The 17,218-nt window shown below is 44.4% G+C and overlaps 1 protein-coding gene across 2 annotated transcripts in view; it reads right to left on the reverse strand.

The window, feature by feature from the left end:
- Positions 1–17,218, reverse strand: part of TIAM1 (TIAM Rac1 associated GEF 1) — a 588,418-nt gene that overhangs the window by 166,987 nt on the left and 404,213 nt on the right. The gene's annotated exons all lie outside the window — the stretch shown is intronic.

Consider the following 17,218-nt stretch of genomic DNA (forward strand, 5'->3'; position numbering starts at 1 on the left):
GTAAAAATAAATAATTTATATTAATATAAGGGTTTTTAAATTATTTTTATAATTTCCCGCCCCTCCAGCCTGTATCTCAGAACAACAGGGAAGTGAAGCCTCCACCAATCTACATGTAATATCCCACCCCCATTGTGTTTAACTGGTTAGTGGACATGGAGGGAGGGAGGGAGTGGGCTGTCATATCCAGCTGTGTATACACTCACATGTGTGACTATAGTCACATTGGCTGCTCAGATTTTAAAGGGAAGAAATGCTCAACATAGAAATTCACTGAAAACTGAGCATGTGAACTAGCTGCCAACACTGCTCTGTCAAATCCCTAGCTGCATTGGGGACATGGACAGAAGGTGGAGATAGAGAACAGCAGGATCAATCAGTTTTTTTTTTTGCAGAACACAGAAAACCAATCTCATAGTGAGTGAGTGATTATGAACAGCATGCAGCATTGCATTTATTGATCATTTTTATGATGTGGGTTTAGTGACACTAACATCTCATTGCTTCATCGTCTCACATTGCTTCAGACATCCATGCATGGAGAAACATGAGCTGATGGTTTTTTTTGGGACATCAAATGAAACGTCTTTGGCAGCACCCTTTGTGCACACTGTATACTTGGATTTGGACCATGGCTCACTGCAGCACCAGAAGAATTGGAGCCCACACAGACCACCTGAATACCCCCCCCCCTTTTTCTCTTTTAGGGAATAAATATATGTGCCTGGTTTCTCTGCGGATCCCTGATACCACAGTTCCTGGGCTACACATCTTAAGCAGCCCTCAGTTTTCAGTTTCACAGGTTCCAGGCTGATATATATGGATGCATCCGCCCCTGAGGAAGTGGTTGAATCTACCAAATGCATTGGGCATTTCTGGATGCACTTTGTTCCTTTTAGACGGTTCAAGGTATTTCATTCATCTTGATTTTATTTCATTATCCTATTTTTAAGTGATCTTATGACAAGGACGACATTTGTCCTACACCACATAATGCAATGTGCTATATTTTTCTTCACGGATATGGTCTATGGCATGGTATTTGTAGGTTCATAAACTCATATGTACTAACAGTATTATGCCATCTACGATTTAAGACAATAAACATACATTTTTCTACATGGACTCTTTTTTTTTCCCACCCTTCTCTTCTTTGCATGAAGAAACAAAACTTTTATGTAGTTCGAGATAAATGGATTTTTGTAAAATCTTACCGTAAAATCCTTTTCTCTTAGCTCATTGACAGACGTAGTCCTCGGTGATACACCACCTTCGGGTTATGTTGCCTCCACAGGAGCAGGACTAGACAGGAAATTAAAAAGCTCTGGCCACACCCTAGGGGCAGTCCCAGAGGGTATATCCTCTCTCTCTCTGCCTCAGCAAATCAGTTATGTGAAAAAGCAGTCTTTAGAGATTTTAACCCAACTCAAAAAAACAGAGGGGCGGGGACTACGTCTGTCAATGAGCTAAGAGAAAAGGATTTTACGGTAAGATTTTACAAAAATCCATTTTTCTCTAGCGCTCATTGACAGACGTAGTCCTCAGTGATACAGCACCTTCGGGACGTCCCAGAGCAGTATCACAACTGAGGGGTGGGAAAATGAAATCAAATCCCAATCTAGAAGGCCCAACCGGTGCCAACTAGAAGTTTACAATGCTCATCCTTAATGATGAGACTCAACAAAAAAAGAGAAAAAAATTTTTTTTTTTTTTTTTTTTCCAAACAGAAAAAACCCTCGAGGTAGACCACCGGTCTCCTCAAATTGCGGCCTGCAAAACCTTGCGGCCAAATGAGGCATCCGCCGCTGCCGTCACATCAATTTTATAGAATTTTGTAAAGGTATGTACCGACGACCAGGTGGCCGCCTTACATACCTGGACCACTGACGCCTGATGGCGAAAGGCCCAGGAAGTACTGAGCGCTCGAGTGGAGTGCGCCCTAACAGGGAACGGAGGACTCTGACCCTTAATAGAATAAGCCTGTACCACCGTTTGTCTAATCCATTTGGCAATGGTCGCGGCAGATGCAGGCAAACCCTTTCTGGGGGCCATCCGTGATCACAAAAAGTGAATCCGTCTTACGGAAAGATTCCGTAGCTTTCAGGTATACCCTGATTGCCCGAACCACATCTAAGGAATGCAACGCATGTTCCCGATGATGCTTGGGCTGAGGACACAAGGAAGGTAGTACAATATCTTCATTCAGATGAAAATCTGAAACCACCTTAGGAAGAAAAGATGGCTTAGGATGAAGTACTACCTTATCCCTATGAATCACTAGGTATGGGGACTGGCATGATAATGCAGCCAGTTCTGACACCCTGCGAGCAGAAGTAATAGCCACCAAGAAGGCCACCTTCTGGGATAAAGTAAGCAAGGGAATCTCCCTGATGTTTTCAAAGGGAGGTTTCTGTAGAACCGACAAAACCAAATTAAGATCCCAGGGCGGTAAGGGCGCGCGGACTGGAGGAGCCAGGTGCCGCACCCCCTGGATGAAATTCCGCACCAAGGATTTGGTAGCTAAAGGCTTCTGAAAGAAGATTGCTAATGCTGAAACTTGACCCTTGATGGTGCTCAAGGCTAGCTTCTGCTCAACCCCTTGTTGCAAAAAGGCCAATATTCGAGTCACCAAATAGGTACGTGGAGGAAATCCTAAAGATTCGCACCACGCAATATAAGTCTTCCATGTGTGATAATAGACTTTGCTGGAAGTCGCTTTCCTTGCTTTAATAAGGGTAGGAATGACTGAAGTAGACAAACCTCTGTCCTTCAGTACTTGGGTCTCAATGGCCAGGCCATTAAACCCAGCGACTGTAAAGCAGGATGGTAAATTGGTCCTTGAGACCACAGACACTCCCTGAGACGAAGTTCCCACGGAACGTCTACGACTAACATGTCCAAGTCGGCCAGGCCGGCTTGAGGAGGCCAGCCTAGAATTTCTAGGACCACTGGCGCTGATAGAATCTGAACCAGGCGTCCCTAGAGGTATCTGGCCCCGACCATCCGAGAAAGTCTGGTCGTTTTCTGTTCCCACACATTTATCAGATACCTGATAGTTATCAGGAAAGGTGATCTTTTCTGGTTGAACCTCAGGGACCGAAGTCACCCGACTAGAGGCTACTTGGCCTATCTGGTCAACCAGATCCGATTCCTGTGAGGTATCGGAACTAATCTTTGGAAAAGGTAAAGGAAAAGATCTATTCAGGGAACGGTAACTACCGCTTCCTGTAGTACTTAAATGTTGGAAGGGAAGAATCGCACCGGTAGTAGTGGTTGATGCTCGATCTAATGTCCTGAATACCGGTGAAAACGTCCCCCCACCCTGAAACCGGGTGGGGGCGCACCTTCAGGCTGTGTACTCCTTTGCTTCGGGTTTGGCTGGGTTGGTCCTTTGCTTGTCCGACCAGCCCTTCTTGAACCCTCCTGGAGGAGTCTTGCCTTTCCCGCTAGTACCAGCCGGGCGCCCTTTATGGGCGGTAAAGAAAGGTCCTCGCTTGTTGCGAGGTCCCTTAGCTTTAGCAGCCTGTGGCAAAAAAGTGCTCTTGCCCCCAGTGGCATCCTTAATGATTTCATCTAGGTTGGCCCCAAATAGACGATTCCCCTGAAAAGGGAGATTAGTCAAGGTCTTTTTGGAACCTAGGTCAGCTGACCAGCATTTTAACCACAGCACACGTCTGAGGATCACCGCTGACTTAGATGCATGCCCTAATAAGGGAGTAGTGTCCAAGGCTGCGTCACAGATAAACTGTAGCCCTTGTAGAATCTGTTCCATCAAATCAGATGTCTCCTGGGGAATATCTTTTCCCCTAAGATCTTGGCGTACCATTTTCGCCCATTCCGTAAGTGTCTGGGAAACTAGACCAATAACAATTACTGGTCTAAATGCTGACCCTATCAGAGAGAAGATGGTGCGGGACTCTGCTTCCATCTTTCGATCCACCGGATCCTTAAAGGACGAAGTGTCCTCCACTGGAATAACCGTGGCTTTATTCAGCCTGGAAATAGGTGGATCCACCACTGGTGGTACCGTCCATTTCTTAATGATGGATTCCTCAAACGGATAGCGTCTAGCAATACGCTTGGAAATAGTAAAGGTACGTTTAGAATGCTCCCATTCTCCTTTAATCTGATTACCGAAACATTTAGGTACAGGAAAAACCTTCACCGTTTTGATGGGCTTATTAGTACCAAAGGGAATCTCTGTTTCAGTTGCCTCTGCCGGTAAAGCCTCAAGTTTTAAGGTTTACTGCACTGCCACAACTAGTGCGTCCACCAATGCTTCTTCCTGAATTATAGCAGGAGAAGAAGCGTCCTCCTCACTGTCTGAGGGGGCTTTACCTGGGATAACAGCCCTTGCAGAGGAACCTGCAACTGCAGTGACCATCTCTGAATCAGAGTCAGAGGTGTCAGATAGTAAAGGGGTAGGCGGGGGTCGCTTCCTTGACCCCCGTCCCTGACAGGCCGCCTCCACCCGAGCCACCATAGACTCCAAAATTGCTGTAAATGACTCTATACTCTGTGCACCAGCGGGTCCCGTGGCCCCCTCGAGGGAAACAGGTGGGGGAATATGTGTGGCAGGGTCCATGATAATTTCAGTCACTTCCTGGATAATATAATTCAAAAATAAAAAACTTTTTTTTTTTTTTTTTTTTTTCAGACCCCCAGCGCCACAAAAGCCCCTTAGTGTTACCTGCTAGGGATCCCTATCGATCGAGAGAGAGAGAGAGATAGACCCCCAGGCTCACCACTTGATGCTCAGAGTTTAACTGCAACAGGTTACAGCGCTGTCTTGACAAACAGGAAGTCTTTTGGCTGGCTGCCCAGGAAGAAAGGAGGCGGCTCCGCCCCTCTGCACGCCTTCCGGCGCCTCCCCCAAGCTCCACGAGGTGTTTGGATCACCTCAAACATGGCCGCCCCCATGCTGGAGACACGAGGCTACGCCAAAATGGCGGCTCGTGCGATCCAGCAAAAAAAATGGCGGCGGCCTGTACTGAATAGCGGTGTGCTGCAGGGCACACAACACTCTCTCTGCATGGGGATATGGCGTGGTTGGCGGTACCGGCCCTTGCGGACCGCATGGCCATTCGGGAGGCCTGCTAATAGCTGGAGATCTGATTAGGAAGGCAGTCTACATGTCCGTGGCTTCTGACTGGTAGGTAGCTTATTCTTAACACCGTAAGATTCCCAGAATGCCACAGATTACATCTTTTTAACATGTATACAATTAGATTGTTAACTCCCAAACCAAGCCTCCTGGCTTTTTGCACATAAAATCACACTCAAAGTAGGAGGATCTGTGCCATGTTATAGGATAGAGGGGGACTCTATCTTACCATACAGAGAGGGGCCCGCGTTCACCACAAGACCCGTCAGGGGAAAAGGGGGAACATACTACTCACCATACCGGAACCAGGCGGGCACCAACTCCTGACAGTACCCCTCTCCACCGGGGCGGGAGGGCTGTCGACCGATACGGACGCCGTGACTCGTGGTCTTTGGCGTTTCAGCGAGACGTTTAACTCGCGTGGACAGTCCTTTAATGGGACTTTGTCGCGGCCGACCCAGCGCGGAGCTATGGCCTGCACGCGCTCGTAGGCTGAACTGGGGTGACCACCGGATCTCAACATCCAGCCCGTCGCCCAGTTCAGCTTTCTTGCTTGAAGATCTCACAGGAACACTGGAGAAAAAAAGCGGTCTAAAAAATCCTTTAAGAAAAAATTCTTGCCAGGACCTAAGATCCCAGCAAGGTATCTAGGTCCTTACTCCTAACTAGACAGAAAATAACTGATTTGATGAGGCAGAGAGAGAGAGGATATACCCTCTGGGACTGCCCCTAGGGTGTGGCCAGAGCTTTTTAATTTCCTGTCTAGTCCTGCTCCTGTGGAGGCAACATAACCCGAAGGTGGTGTATCACCGAGGACTACGTCTGTCAATGAGCGCTAGAGAAAATAGGATTATTATTATAAATGACTGATGCAGTCTTCATTTTTTAAGCTGCCTGTGCTGCTAATATTAAGACCAGAGGATTGCCTAAACCCGACACCAAGAACAAATTGTATCCTTTAAGCAGGGAGAAGAGACCAGTGCAATTCTCCTTTGCTGCATCCTCTCACCTAGCACTTTTATAGCAGATTGTAATTACCTGCAAACTAAACACCCAAAATAGTCATACTGAAAGATTGGCTTTCCATTAAAGGTTGAAGTGTGCTGGTACCGCTCTGCATCATTAAGGGCTCTAAACCAGGGGAGGACTGGGCCATGGAAGCAATTGCCCCACGGGCCGCTCCGATGCCCCGTAAAAAGGCTGCACCGCTTCTGCTACAGACATGCCTAAAGGATTCCTGGTGAAGAGAAGTAGAAATTTCCCACCGCTAACCTACTGAGTGCGGGATGAAGACAAGGACAGAGCGCAGGCCTCCCCCAGCATGGATGGTGGAAACTGCGTCTAAGCAGAGGCCGGTTTCATGCCCCACTGGAGACTCTCCTCCCCCAGGCCTATGGTTTGTACTTGCCGCCTTGGCTGAAAGTTGCCAGTCACCCCCTGCTCTAAACTCCAGGTAAGCTACTCGGTGAAGATCTTGAGGAACAGGGCTGCAGCTACACATGATCCATTATGAAAGTGCTAGAAGAGGGGAAGGAGAACAGAAAAGGATAAGTGGGCTAAAAGGGTATGTATGCCTTATAATGATGGGAGCCATCGAGCAAAGCGGTCGTGTTAGCCTCCATATTGAATCATGACAGACACATGGAGCACATGAACAGCAGCTCCTAATGGTTTCTAGGGGGCAGACCTTTTATGCGCCTGATTAAAAGTTGACTAAATACAATCTGATTTTAAAATTGTATTCAGATCTACCAACATTTGTTTAGTGCAGGGGCTGGCCTAATTAACTACAAAATGACTGAACTGTTGAGGCAGGCCTTCACATCCCATTGTTTTGGCATATATAAAGGAGATTATGACCTACTGGTTAGAAAATGTTGAGAAGGGGCTTAATATAGGTCACAATTGGTCGGAAATTCCTCTACGCGAGGGACGCAATAAAAACACAAAGTGTTACTAAACCCAGGACCCTGCATTCACTATATCTGGTCTCCCACAGTACACAGAACATGGAAACGCAATTATTTCAGTAAATATAAACTGCTAAATACCTTTTCCCATCAGCGGTATATAGCAGGCTCTGTCTCTTGTTAAGGCTTGTAGGAAGAGTTTTCATAATCCTCTGACTGCCCTATGAGGCTGCATGCTCCTGACCCTCTGTCTGGATAGTGCTGATTGGCCCTGTGCTGATCACATGTAACCTCCCAAAAAAAAATAAAAAAAAACAACCCTCTAGCAATACACACCAGACTGAGCATGTGCAGAGTGCCTCGAAGGCTCTCTACTGTCAGTAGATGGATTGCGGACAAGGGAAGAGAGGTAGGATCAGAGAAGACAGGATCAAACCGCTTTTATTACATATTGCAGAGGATTAACCCCTTTGCTTCCACAGTGAATATAACAAGCATGCTTTACTGCATATACAGACTGATTTTACGGTTGTGGGTTTATTAAGAAGGGCTTCTAGATGTGGTTAAAGCTTGGTGGAGCTCTAAAAGAAAAAAAAATTACAAAAAAACCCTTAGTAGACAATGATTAAAAGACCCTGGCACAAATATAATGGTGTCAAATGGGCCGTTGTACCTTTCTTTGAGTTTCATAAAATGAAGCCAACATAATCGATGGCACTTTGTAAAAGTAGCACTTTTAGTTTCTCTACGTGTTCTGTAGAATTAAACGGTATTGTTGTTCGCTGACATAGCGGGGAATGTGCCAGAGACCTGTGTGTTATTGCTGGAAGAGGACAAGTTTACTCTCAGCTTTCTGTGAATGGAAGTTTCTTAATGAGTCTTTAATGGTTCTCCGGCATCAAGAGCAAATATTTGGGAAAGGTGGCGCTTCCAGCACGGTCGCTGAGGAATGCCATGAGCACAGCTAAATATATTTCACTCCAGCCTGTAAAGCAGCCAAGGAACAGTTTACTATCACCCTTCTGTGTCACTTTTCAACCTGAAAAAATGTTTTGTGATTTACTACCAGTGTGTTCCCTGGTACAGGAACTGAAGAGGTAGTGAATCTGTTCAATAGATGGAGACAAAAAATAAAAAAAGCGAAAGAAAAAAAAAAACAAGTTTCTTTCTAAAGTGTGGTTCATATGCGGTTGATGTGTTTTCCTAGTGCGTTTTTCACATGCATTTGACATGTTTTAATGTGTTTTTAGGAGGCATCTCCTATCATGCAGGAGAAACACGCAAAAACGCAGCAGAAATGCATCAAAAATGTAAGCACTGCTCTTTTTATGTTTTTTTGATGAGTTTCCACTGGGTTTCCATTTAAGTCTATGGAACCAAACGCGCAACCTGCTGCAGGAAAAAAAGTCCCTGATCTTTTCCAGAAAACGCAGAGATGTGAACGTGACCTATAGGAAACCATGTTAAATGAACTGCAGTACGTTTGCGCAAAACTTAAAAATGCACTAAAAAAAAAAAAAAAAACAGGCCTTAAAGAGGTTGTAAACCCACCTCACAAACTTTTACCTATAGGTAAGCCTATATTAAGGCTTACCTATAGGTGCTATAAACATCTCCCAAACTTGCACCGTTTAGGAGATATTTATAGTGCATATTGCCGATGACGTCATCGGCACAGGCGCTCTAAAGGAACGGCCACCCGTGCCGTTCCTTCAGAGCTCAGTGGCGTGAACGGCGGCTCCCGCGCGCAGGCGCGTGAGTGATGTAATCGCGCCTCCGGCCAATCAGATGGCTGGAGGACGCGAACCCGGTAGCAGGACGGCCGGACATGTCGCCGTCCTGTCGCTGAGGTGGCGGCACGGTGGGGGCTTCGTTTTAAGGTAAGTACTACATAATGAGCTAGTATGCGATGCATACTAGCTCATTATGCCTTTCTCTTTACAGGGCTTTTTTTTTCTCGTTTTTTTGGGGGACTTTACTTCCTCTTTAAGTAGAGCAGTACCAATGTCATCCGGCTTGTTATTGTGGTTTGTACTAAACAATGGGAAGATGGCTACTAAATTCATTCATTCCATTCATCCCACTGACACCAATAATAGGGGCACTATTCCTCCCGCTGACACCAAAGTTGGGGCACTATTCCTCCCGCTGACACCAAAGTCGTGGACACTATTCCTCCCGCTGACACCAAAGTTGGGGATACTATTCCTCCCGCTGACACCAAAGTTGGGGATACTATTCCTCTCGCTGACACCAAAGTTGGGGGCACCATTCCTCCCGCTGACACCAAAGTTGGTGCACTATCCCTCCCGCTGACACCAAAGTTGGGGGCACCATTCCTCCCGCTGACACCAAAGTTGGTGCACTATCCCTCCCGCTGACACCAAAGTTGGTGCACTATCCCTCCCGCTGACACCAAAGTTGGTGCACTATTCCTCCCGCTGACACCAAAGTTGGTGCACTATTCCTCCCGCTGACACCAAAGTTTATAGAAATAAAAAATGCATAAAAGTAAGCATATAAAATACTTACATTTTCTGTGCTTTGACCTGTAACTTTTTAGGTTGCTGACAGCTTCACTTTAAAAAATACAATTTGACAGGGGTCTGGCCAACAGACTAAAAATAGGGACAACTAAAGGGGAAGGAAGGACATAGGAATTTGGTCCAAAAAAAAGGGGCAATCTTTCCAAATTAGGGTGATTGAGAGCTACAAGTGTGGAGCACTTCTAGGGAGAAGATGAGGTTCTTCGCTCTGATTAAACTGATATAAAAGCCAGTGAATTGAAGTCACATTTTCCTAAAGTTCCTGCATACTGCAATTAATAGCGGTTTATGTTACAGGTTGTGTTCATTAAAAATAAAGGGAGCAGCAAAATGTAGGAAGCTTGTTAAAAAAGTAAAAAAAAAAAAAGATAAAGTTCAAAGGCAGATCACAAAACACATGGTAACTAAATCGTGAGTACAAAGTACAGCAACAAGAAAACAACTGATTTAACTTTACTAAGTGCTTTCATCAATTTAAAAGCTGTACTAAAACACAAAAGAAAAAGAAATCCCATTTGGAAGCTCCTATTGCTTCTGAAAAGTATCCTCAGCCATTTTTTTTTATTTATTTTTTTTGCATTAACTTACATAAAACGAGAACACAAAAAAAAAAAAGCATAAACATGAGAAAATATAAAATAGTAAGAACACCTGCGCTACTACCCCTTGAATATACCCCAGCACTGTTCTACCTCTACATTAGAAGCAGTTATAACACCCTTGTGAAATCACCTAAAACCACAGTATTAAAAACAATAAATAACACTGTATAGCGCTTCCCCTAATTTAATCAAACCTATGGAAACGAAATAATTCATAAAATAAATTCTCTCCCTCCAATACCAAACTTACCCTCACTGGCCACTTTATTAGGTACACCCGTTTAATTGCTTGGTAACACAAATTGCTAATCCATCATCCACATGGCAGCAACTCAACGCATTTAGGCACCTAGACGTGGTGAAGATGACTTGCTGAAGTTCAAACCGAGCATCAGAATGGGGGAAAAAAAAAAGGGAATTTAAGGGACTTTAAAATGTGGCATGGTTGTTGGTGCCAGACGGGCTGGTCTGAGGATTTCAAAAACTGCTGATCTACTGGGATTTTCACACACACAACCATCTCTAGGGTTACAGAGAATGATCCAAAAAAGAGAAAATATCCAGTGATCCCTTGTTGATGTTAGTGGTCAGAAGAGAAAGGGCAGACAGTTTCAAGATGATAGAAAGACATCAGTACCTAAAATAATCACTCCATACAACCAAAGTATGCAGAATACCATCTCTGAACGCACAACACATCAAACCTTAAAGCAGATGGGCTACAGCAAAAGAAAACCACAGTGGGTGGCAATCCTGTCAGCTAAGAAGAGGAAACTGAGGCTACATAGTTATAGTCAGGTTGAAAAAAGACAAGTCCATCTAGCGCAACCAATAAAAAACAAAAAGAAAACCCAACCATACAATCCCATATACACAATCCTATACCTGCAGTTGATCCAGAGGAAGGCGAAAAAACCCCAGCAAAGCATGATCCAATTTGTTACAGCAGGGGAAAAAATCCTTCCCGATCCCCAAGAGGAAATCGGATATTCCTTGGATCAACTTTACATATAAATATTAGTACCCATTTATATTATGTACACCTAGGAAAGAATCCAGGCCTTTTTTAAAGCAATCTACTGAGCTGGCCAGAACCACCTCTTGAGGGAGTCTATTCCACATTTTCACAGCTCTTACGGTGAAGAAACCTTTCCGTATTTGGAGATGAAATCTCTTTTCCTTTAGACATAAAGAGTGCCTCCTTGTCCTCTGTGATGACCTTAAAGTGAATAAGTCAACACCATGTTCACTATATGGACCCCTTATGTATTTATACATGTTGATCATATCCCCCCTTAATCTCCTCTTCTCAAGAGAATAAATTCAGTTCCTCTAATCTTTCCTCATAGCTGAGCTCCTCTTATCAGTTTGGTTGCCCTTCTCTGCACTTTCCCCAGTTCCCCGATATCCTTTTTGAGAACTGGTGCCCAAAACTGAACTGCATATTCCAGATGAGGTCTTACTAATGATTTGTACAGGGGAAAAATGATATCTCTCTCTCTGGAGTCCATGCCTCTGTTTATACAAGAAAAGACTGTTTGCTTTAAAAACTGCAGCTTGGCATTGCATGCTATTATTAAGCTTCTGATCTACCAGAACACCCAGATCCTTCTCCGCTATGGATTACCCCAGTTCTACTCCCCCTAGTATGTATGATGCATGCATATTCTTAGCCTCCAAGTGCATAACTTTACATTTATCAACATTAAACCTCATTTGCCATACAGTTGCCCAATGAAACAGTGCATTGAGGTCAGCTTGTAAGTTGGAGACATCCTGTAAGGAAGTTATTCCACTGCAAAGCTTGGTGTCATCTGCAAAGACTGAAATAGTACTTTCAATAGACCCTATATCATTTATAAAGATATTAAAAAGTAAGGGTCCCAACACTGAACCTTGGGGTACACCACTGATAACCTTAAACCAATTTGCTACAATTTGCACAGGCTCACCAAAATTGAACAATAGAAGATTGGAAAATCGTTGCCTGGTCTGACGAGTCTCGATTTCAGCTGCGACATTCAGATGGTAGGGTAAGAATTTTGTGTAAACATGAAAGCATGGATCCATCCTGCCTTGTATCAATGGTTCAGGCTAGTGGTGGTGGTGTAATGGTGTGGGGGGATATTTTGTTGGCACACTTTGGGCCCTTTAGTACCAATTAGGCATTGTTTTAATGCCATGGCCTATCTGAGTATTGTTGCTGACTATGTCCATCCCTTTATGACTACAGTGTACCCATCTTCTGATGGCTCCTTCCAGCAGGATAATGCACCATGTCACAAAGCTCAAATCATCTCACCACTGGTTTCTTGAACATGACAATGAGGTCACTGTACTCCAATGGCCTTCACACTCACCAGATCCCAACCCAATAGAGCACCTTTGGGATGTGGTGGAGATTGGCATAATGGATGTGCAGCCAACAAATCTGCAGCAACTGCGTGATGCTATCATGTCACTATAGAGCAAAATCTCTGAGGAATGTTTCCAATAGAATTAGAATACGTCTAATGCTTGCAGTCTTTCTCCATAACAGAGGTCCCCCAGTCCCTTCATTAGCTCTGAACTCTTTCCAGTTCCAGCACATCCTTCTTAAGGACTGGTGCACAGAACTGGATGTCATACTCAAGATGCAGCTGGAACGGAGTCTTGTAGATTGAAAGAATTATCATTTTATCTCTGGAGTGAATCCCCTTTTAATGCATGCTAATATTCTGTTGGCTTTGCTTGCAGCAGCTTGGCATTGCATGCCATTGGTGAGCCTGTCATCTACTAGGACCCCCAGGTCCTTTTCCATCCTGGATTCCCCCAGAGGTTCTCCCAAGCGAGTAACTTTCTTTCGTATTTTTTAATACACAATTGCATTACCTTAAATTTTTCAACATTATATATCAACTGCCATGTAGTTACCCACCCCATTAAAGAGGTTGTAAACCCCAAAAAATTTAAAAAATGTTTTTTCTTTTTGCAACCTGAAAGAGAAACCCATAATGAGCTAGTATGCATCGCATACTAGCTCATTATGAAATACTTACCTTAGAACGAGCCCCCGCCATGCCGTCCGCTCACCCGTATGACGGGTGACATGTCCAGTCGCCAGTCTTCTGGGATCGTGGCATCCGGCCATCTGATTGGCCGGAGCCACGGTGACGTCACGCACGCGCGCGGGAGCCGACGGTCACGGCACGGGGCTCTGAAGAAACGGCACCAGCGGCCGTTTCTTCAGAGCGCATGCGCCAGTGACGTCACTGGCTGCATGTAAGGTAAATATCTCCTAAACGGTGCATGTTTAGGAGATATTTACAGTACCTATAGGTAAGCCTTATCATAGGCTTACCTATAGGTACAACTTGCAGAGGAGGGTTTACTTCCTCTTTAATTTATTTAGGTCTTCTTGCAAGGTTTCCATATCCTGCGCATAAGTCATTGCCCTGCTTAGCTTTGTATCAGCCGCAAATATAGAGATTGAGCCATTTATACCAACCTCTATATCCTTTATGAATAAATTAAACAGAATAGGCCTCAGGATAGATCGGGGGACCCCACTTACCACACCGGACCCTTCTGAGTACTCGCCATTTATCACCACCCTTTGGACCCACCTCTGTAGCCAGTTTTCAGTCCAGGTACTCACCCTATGGTTCATGCCAAAAAACCTCAGTTAGCAAAGTATCAAAAACCAAAAAAGTGTGAATATAGCCTAAAACCGGTGTTATTGACAGGTGGAATGCAGCGCACCGTGTCAGTACTGAAGATCAGTATTCAGAATATGTATTCTGTAGAGCACAGATATGATTTTACCTAGAGCGTTCTGCTGCGCAATAAACATTCCAAGAAACAAACTAGCTTTGACAGTTGCCATAGCAACCCTGAAACTGCGCTACAAGACGAGTAGTTGCCTTATCGTCACTTCAACTTAGATCTTGCGTTCAAAGCAGCCTTATCCTTATGGCAGACTTCTTGAAAACCAGACCCCCGGGGCTCTACTTTTCCTCTGTCCAATGCTGCCTACTGGCATTGGTGGAAAAGTCCTCATTTGGCAATTTCATGCTGCAGAAAGTTAAGCCGTAAAACAAGGTTCTGCTTGCTTCCAGCTGGCATGTTAATAAGGAGACATTTTGCAGCCATGTTTAGAAAAAGAAAAATGAGCTTAAAGAGAACCAGTCATGGCAGAGCTTATTCAAAATATGAGTATTCAGTTTTGGTTTTCATTTTGGAGGAAGAGTTATAGCCTTGCTCTTTTATTGCTATCAGAGTGCCTTTTGGGAAGAGCCCAAAGAAAAGTCGGGAAGGGTTGGAAAGTCTGCATTTCTTACACTGTACCTTCTGGTCTCGGGGCTGACAGCACCTTCTTGTCCTGGTCATAGGGACAGGAAGCGAGGCCAAGTCTCCTCAATGGGGTTCCAGACTAAAACTTAAACCCACACGTTTACATTCACCCAGTCTATCTGGGTGAATACAAAATAGATATACAGTATATTTTAACTGTGGTTTGGCAAACAATGTTAAAGCTAACTCATTAAACAAGCTTTCTGAAGCCCATATGTATTTAAACCCCAGAAAAGAAATGTAAAGCATTGCATATTGCAACTACTGTTTTTTTTTCCAATTTTTTTGCTTTTATATTTACCTGGTGATCCTGCCAGTAACGCACTTCCTGTTCTAAGGTGACAACGCTTACGTGCTGACAGCAGAACACTTTCAGCATGGGGTGAGGGGTTCAGTAGTCAACAGCTGAGAGCAATGTAATTTATAGCAGTCGGCACAGGTAGGGTCCTTTCACACGGGCGCAACTGCCGACGGAGTCCGTTCTGCTCAGCGGGGGATCGATCCGTCGATCCCCGCTGAGCAGGCGGATGACAGCTCCGTCTCCGCTCTGTGTGCAGAGATGGAGCTGGGAGATCGGATGAGAACGGACCGCCTGTCCCTTCTCATCCGATCCAATCCACCAGACGGATTGAAAATAGGGTTTCCATCCGTCCAGATTTCACGGACAGGATTGGATCGGAGAGTTGAAGCTGTTATAGCTGCAAAGGGTGGGCCAACTCAATATTGAACCCTACGGACTAAGACTGGGATGCCATTAAAGTTCATGTGCGTGTCAAGGCAGGCATCCCAATACTTTTGACAATATAGTGTATGTGTATTAAGTCTGTGGGCTTTATTTACTAAAGGCAAATAGACTATGCTCTCTGCAAGTGCAGTTGTACTCTTTAAAACAATTTGCTCCAGAGGCTGAGTAAATGAGGGGAAGCTCTGCTGACTTCCATCATCCAATCACATGTAAGCAAAAATGAGCTTTGTTTTTTTTTTTACACTTGCATGTGATTGGGTATTCTTTGCAAAGTGAAGCTCATTTACTAAACGCTGGAACAAATTCCCTTGCAGAGTGCCACTACACTTGCACTCCACGGTCTATTTGCCTTTACAAATATAACCCAGATATATTCGTAATTGTAAATTATTAAGATTCCACCTTAAACTGGTCCTGTTGTATGTGACTAAGGGAGGGAAATTAGAAATCAGCCTGTTTAGGATCAGTGACTGACGTGAGAATTCTTTGTACTGTAAAATACCTCACACAATAAAATAGGCAACTTAAAAAAAAAAATAAAGTAATGTCAAAAATGTCAACATTCACTTTCCAGAACACTTCAACTCAACAGGAGTGCTCATTTCCCTTTACATAATTGCTACAACTGTAAATCTTGTAGGCAGAGTACATTTGGCTATGACTAAAGCACATGTACAGAATTGCATCTCAGGAGTGGCACTAGAGTGTGATCACAACTCACCACGCAAGCTGCAAAAAAGAGGCAGATATTTGGAAACATAAAACCATAGTGTGACCCTTTACTGGAAAAAGCAAATTTTTAGGAAAAGGAATCGCTGTAAATTGGTAAAAATCTACAGAAGTAGTTTGTTCCATGTATATTTTATACATTCCATTTATACTCCTGACCTACCGATACTCACCTTTTGCTCTTGCCTCTAGCTCAGCGGGCACACAATACCTGGTGCTTGAGATTTTGGGTGAGCATATGACTGCATATAAAGTTTAAAGTGGAAAAAAAGGAACACATACTAACCTCCGTTCCAATGGTCCAATGCCTGTAAGGTCCCTTGTCGGTGCTGGTGTCTTCACCCGTGTTCTTCAAGGTGCCAGTCTTTGGCCATTTTGACTGACCGGCATGGGATGATGTCACTCATAAAACTTTTGCGGGAGTGCAGTTATCCCGTCACGCTAGACTGTAAACTGAACTGTGCACATGCGGCTCAGTGCACAATCCGCAGAGGTTTGCAAATAGGCAGCAAAGTGTACTTTTTTGCAGAGGAGGCGTTGCATGAAGACCCGGTCTGTTTGCAATTTTTTTTAGATTTTAACCTGAGTTCCATTTTAACAGTCAATTTCTAGGTTCAAGCCCTGTCATATGACAGATCTAAAGAAAGAAGCAGAGCACCTCTAAGTGCAGCATTATTTATTTATCCAATATGCACACAGCAATCAGAAACTCACATTTGGTGAATTAAAATTGGCTCAAACGGGCACGCGCGCTCTTTTTGCAAGTGTGGATCTACGCTTGAAAAAAAGAGCGCCCATGCCCATTGTGAGCTTGGCGCATGCTCTGAAACGCGTTGTGTTTTCTCCTTGGCCTTCGTGGTTCCCGGAATAGCCGAACCCGGAAGACGCTCAGCCGGGCTCTCCGTCTCCCGGTCCATCTCCTGGCTTCTACACAGCCGGACGCTAAATCCACTAGCCTTTCCCCGCAGACCACCGGACCGTTTTTTGAGCCTATTTTAATTCACCAAATGTGAGTTTCTGATTGGTGTGTGCATATTGGATTAATAAATACTGCACTTAGAGGCACTCAGCTTCTTTCTTTATATGCTTCTTCTCACAGAGCCGACTTCCCTGTGTTGTGGAGCTTGCCCTTACTGCAGTCTTTTGTTGCTCGGTCGCTACGCATTTTTACTGGCACACATTCAAGGTCCTCCCCAAACAAAAATTACCTGGTTTAAGGACAATCTTCCTTACTAGTGCTTTTTGCATGG

Source organism: Pelophylax lessonae, assembly GCF_965119305.1.
Source record: "Pelophylax lessonae genome assembly, chromosome: 2".
In the NCBI taxonomy this organism is placed as follows: domain Eukaryota; kingdom Metazoa; phylum Chordata; class Amphibia; order Anura; family Ranidae; genus Pelophylax; species Pelophylax lessonae.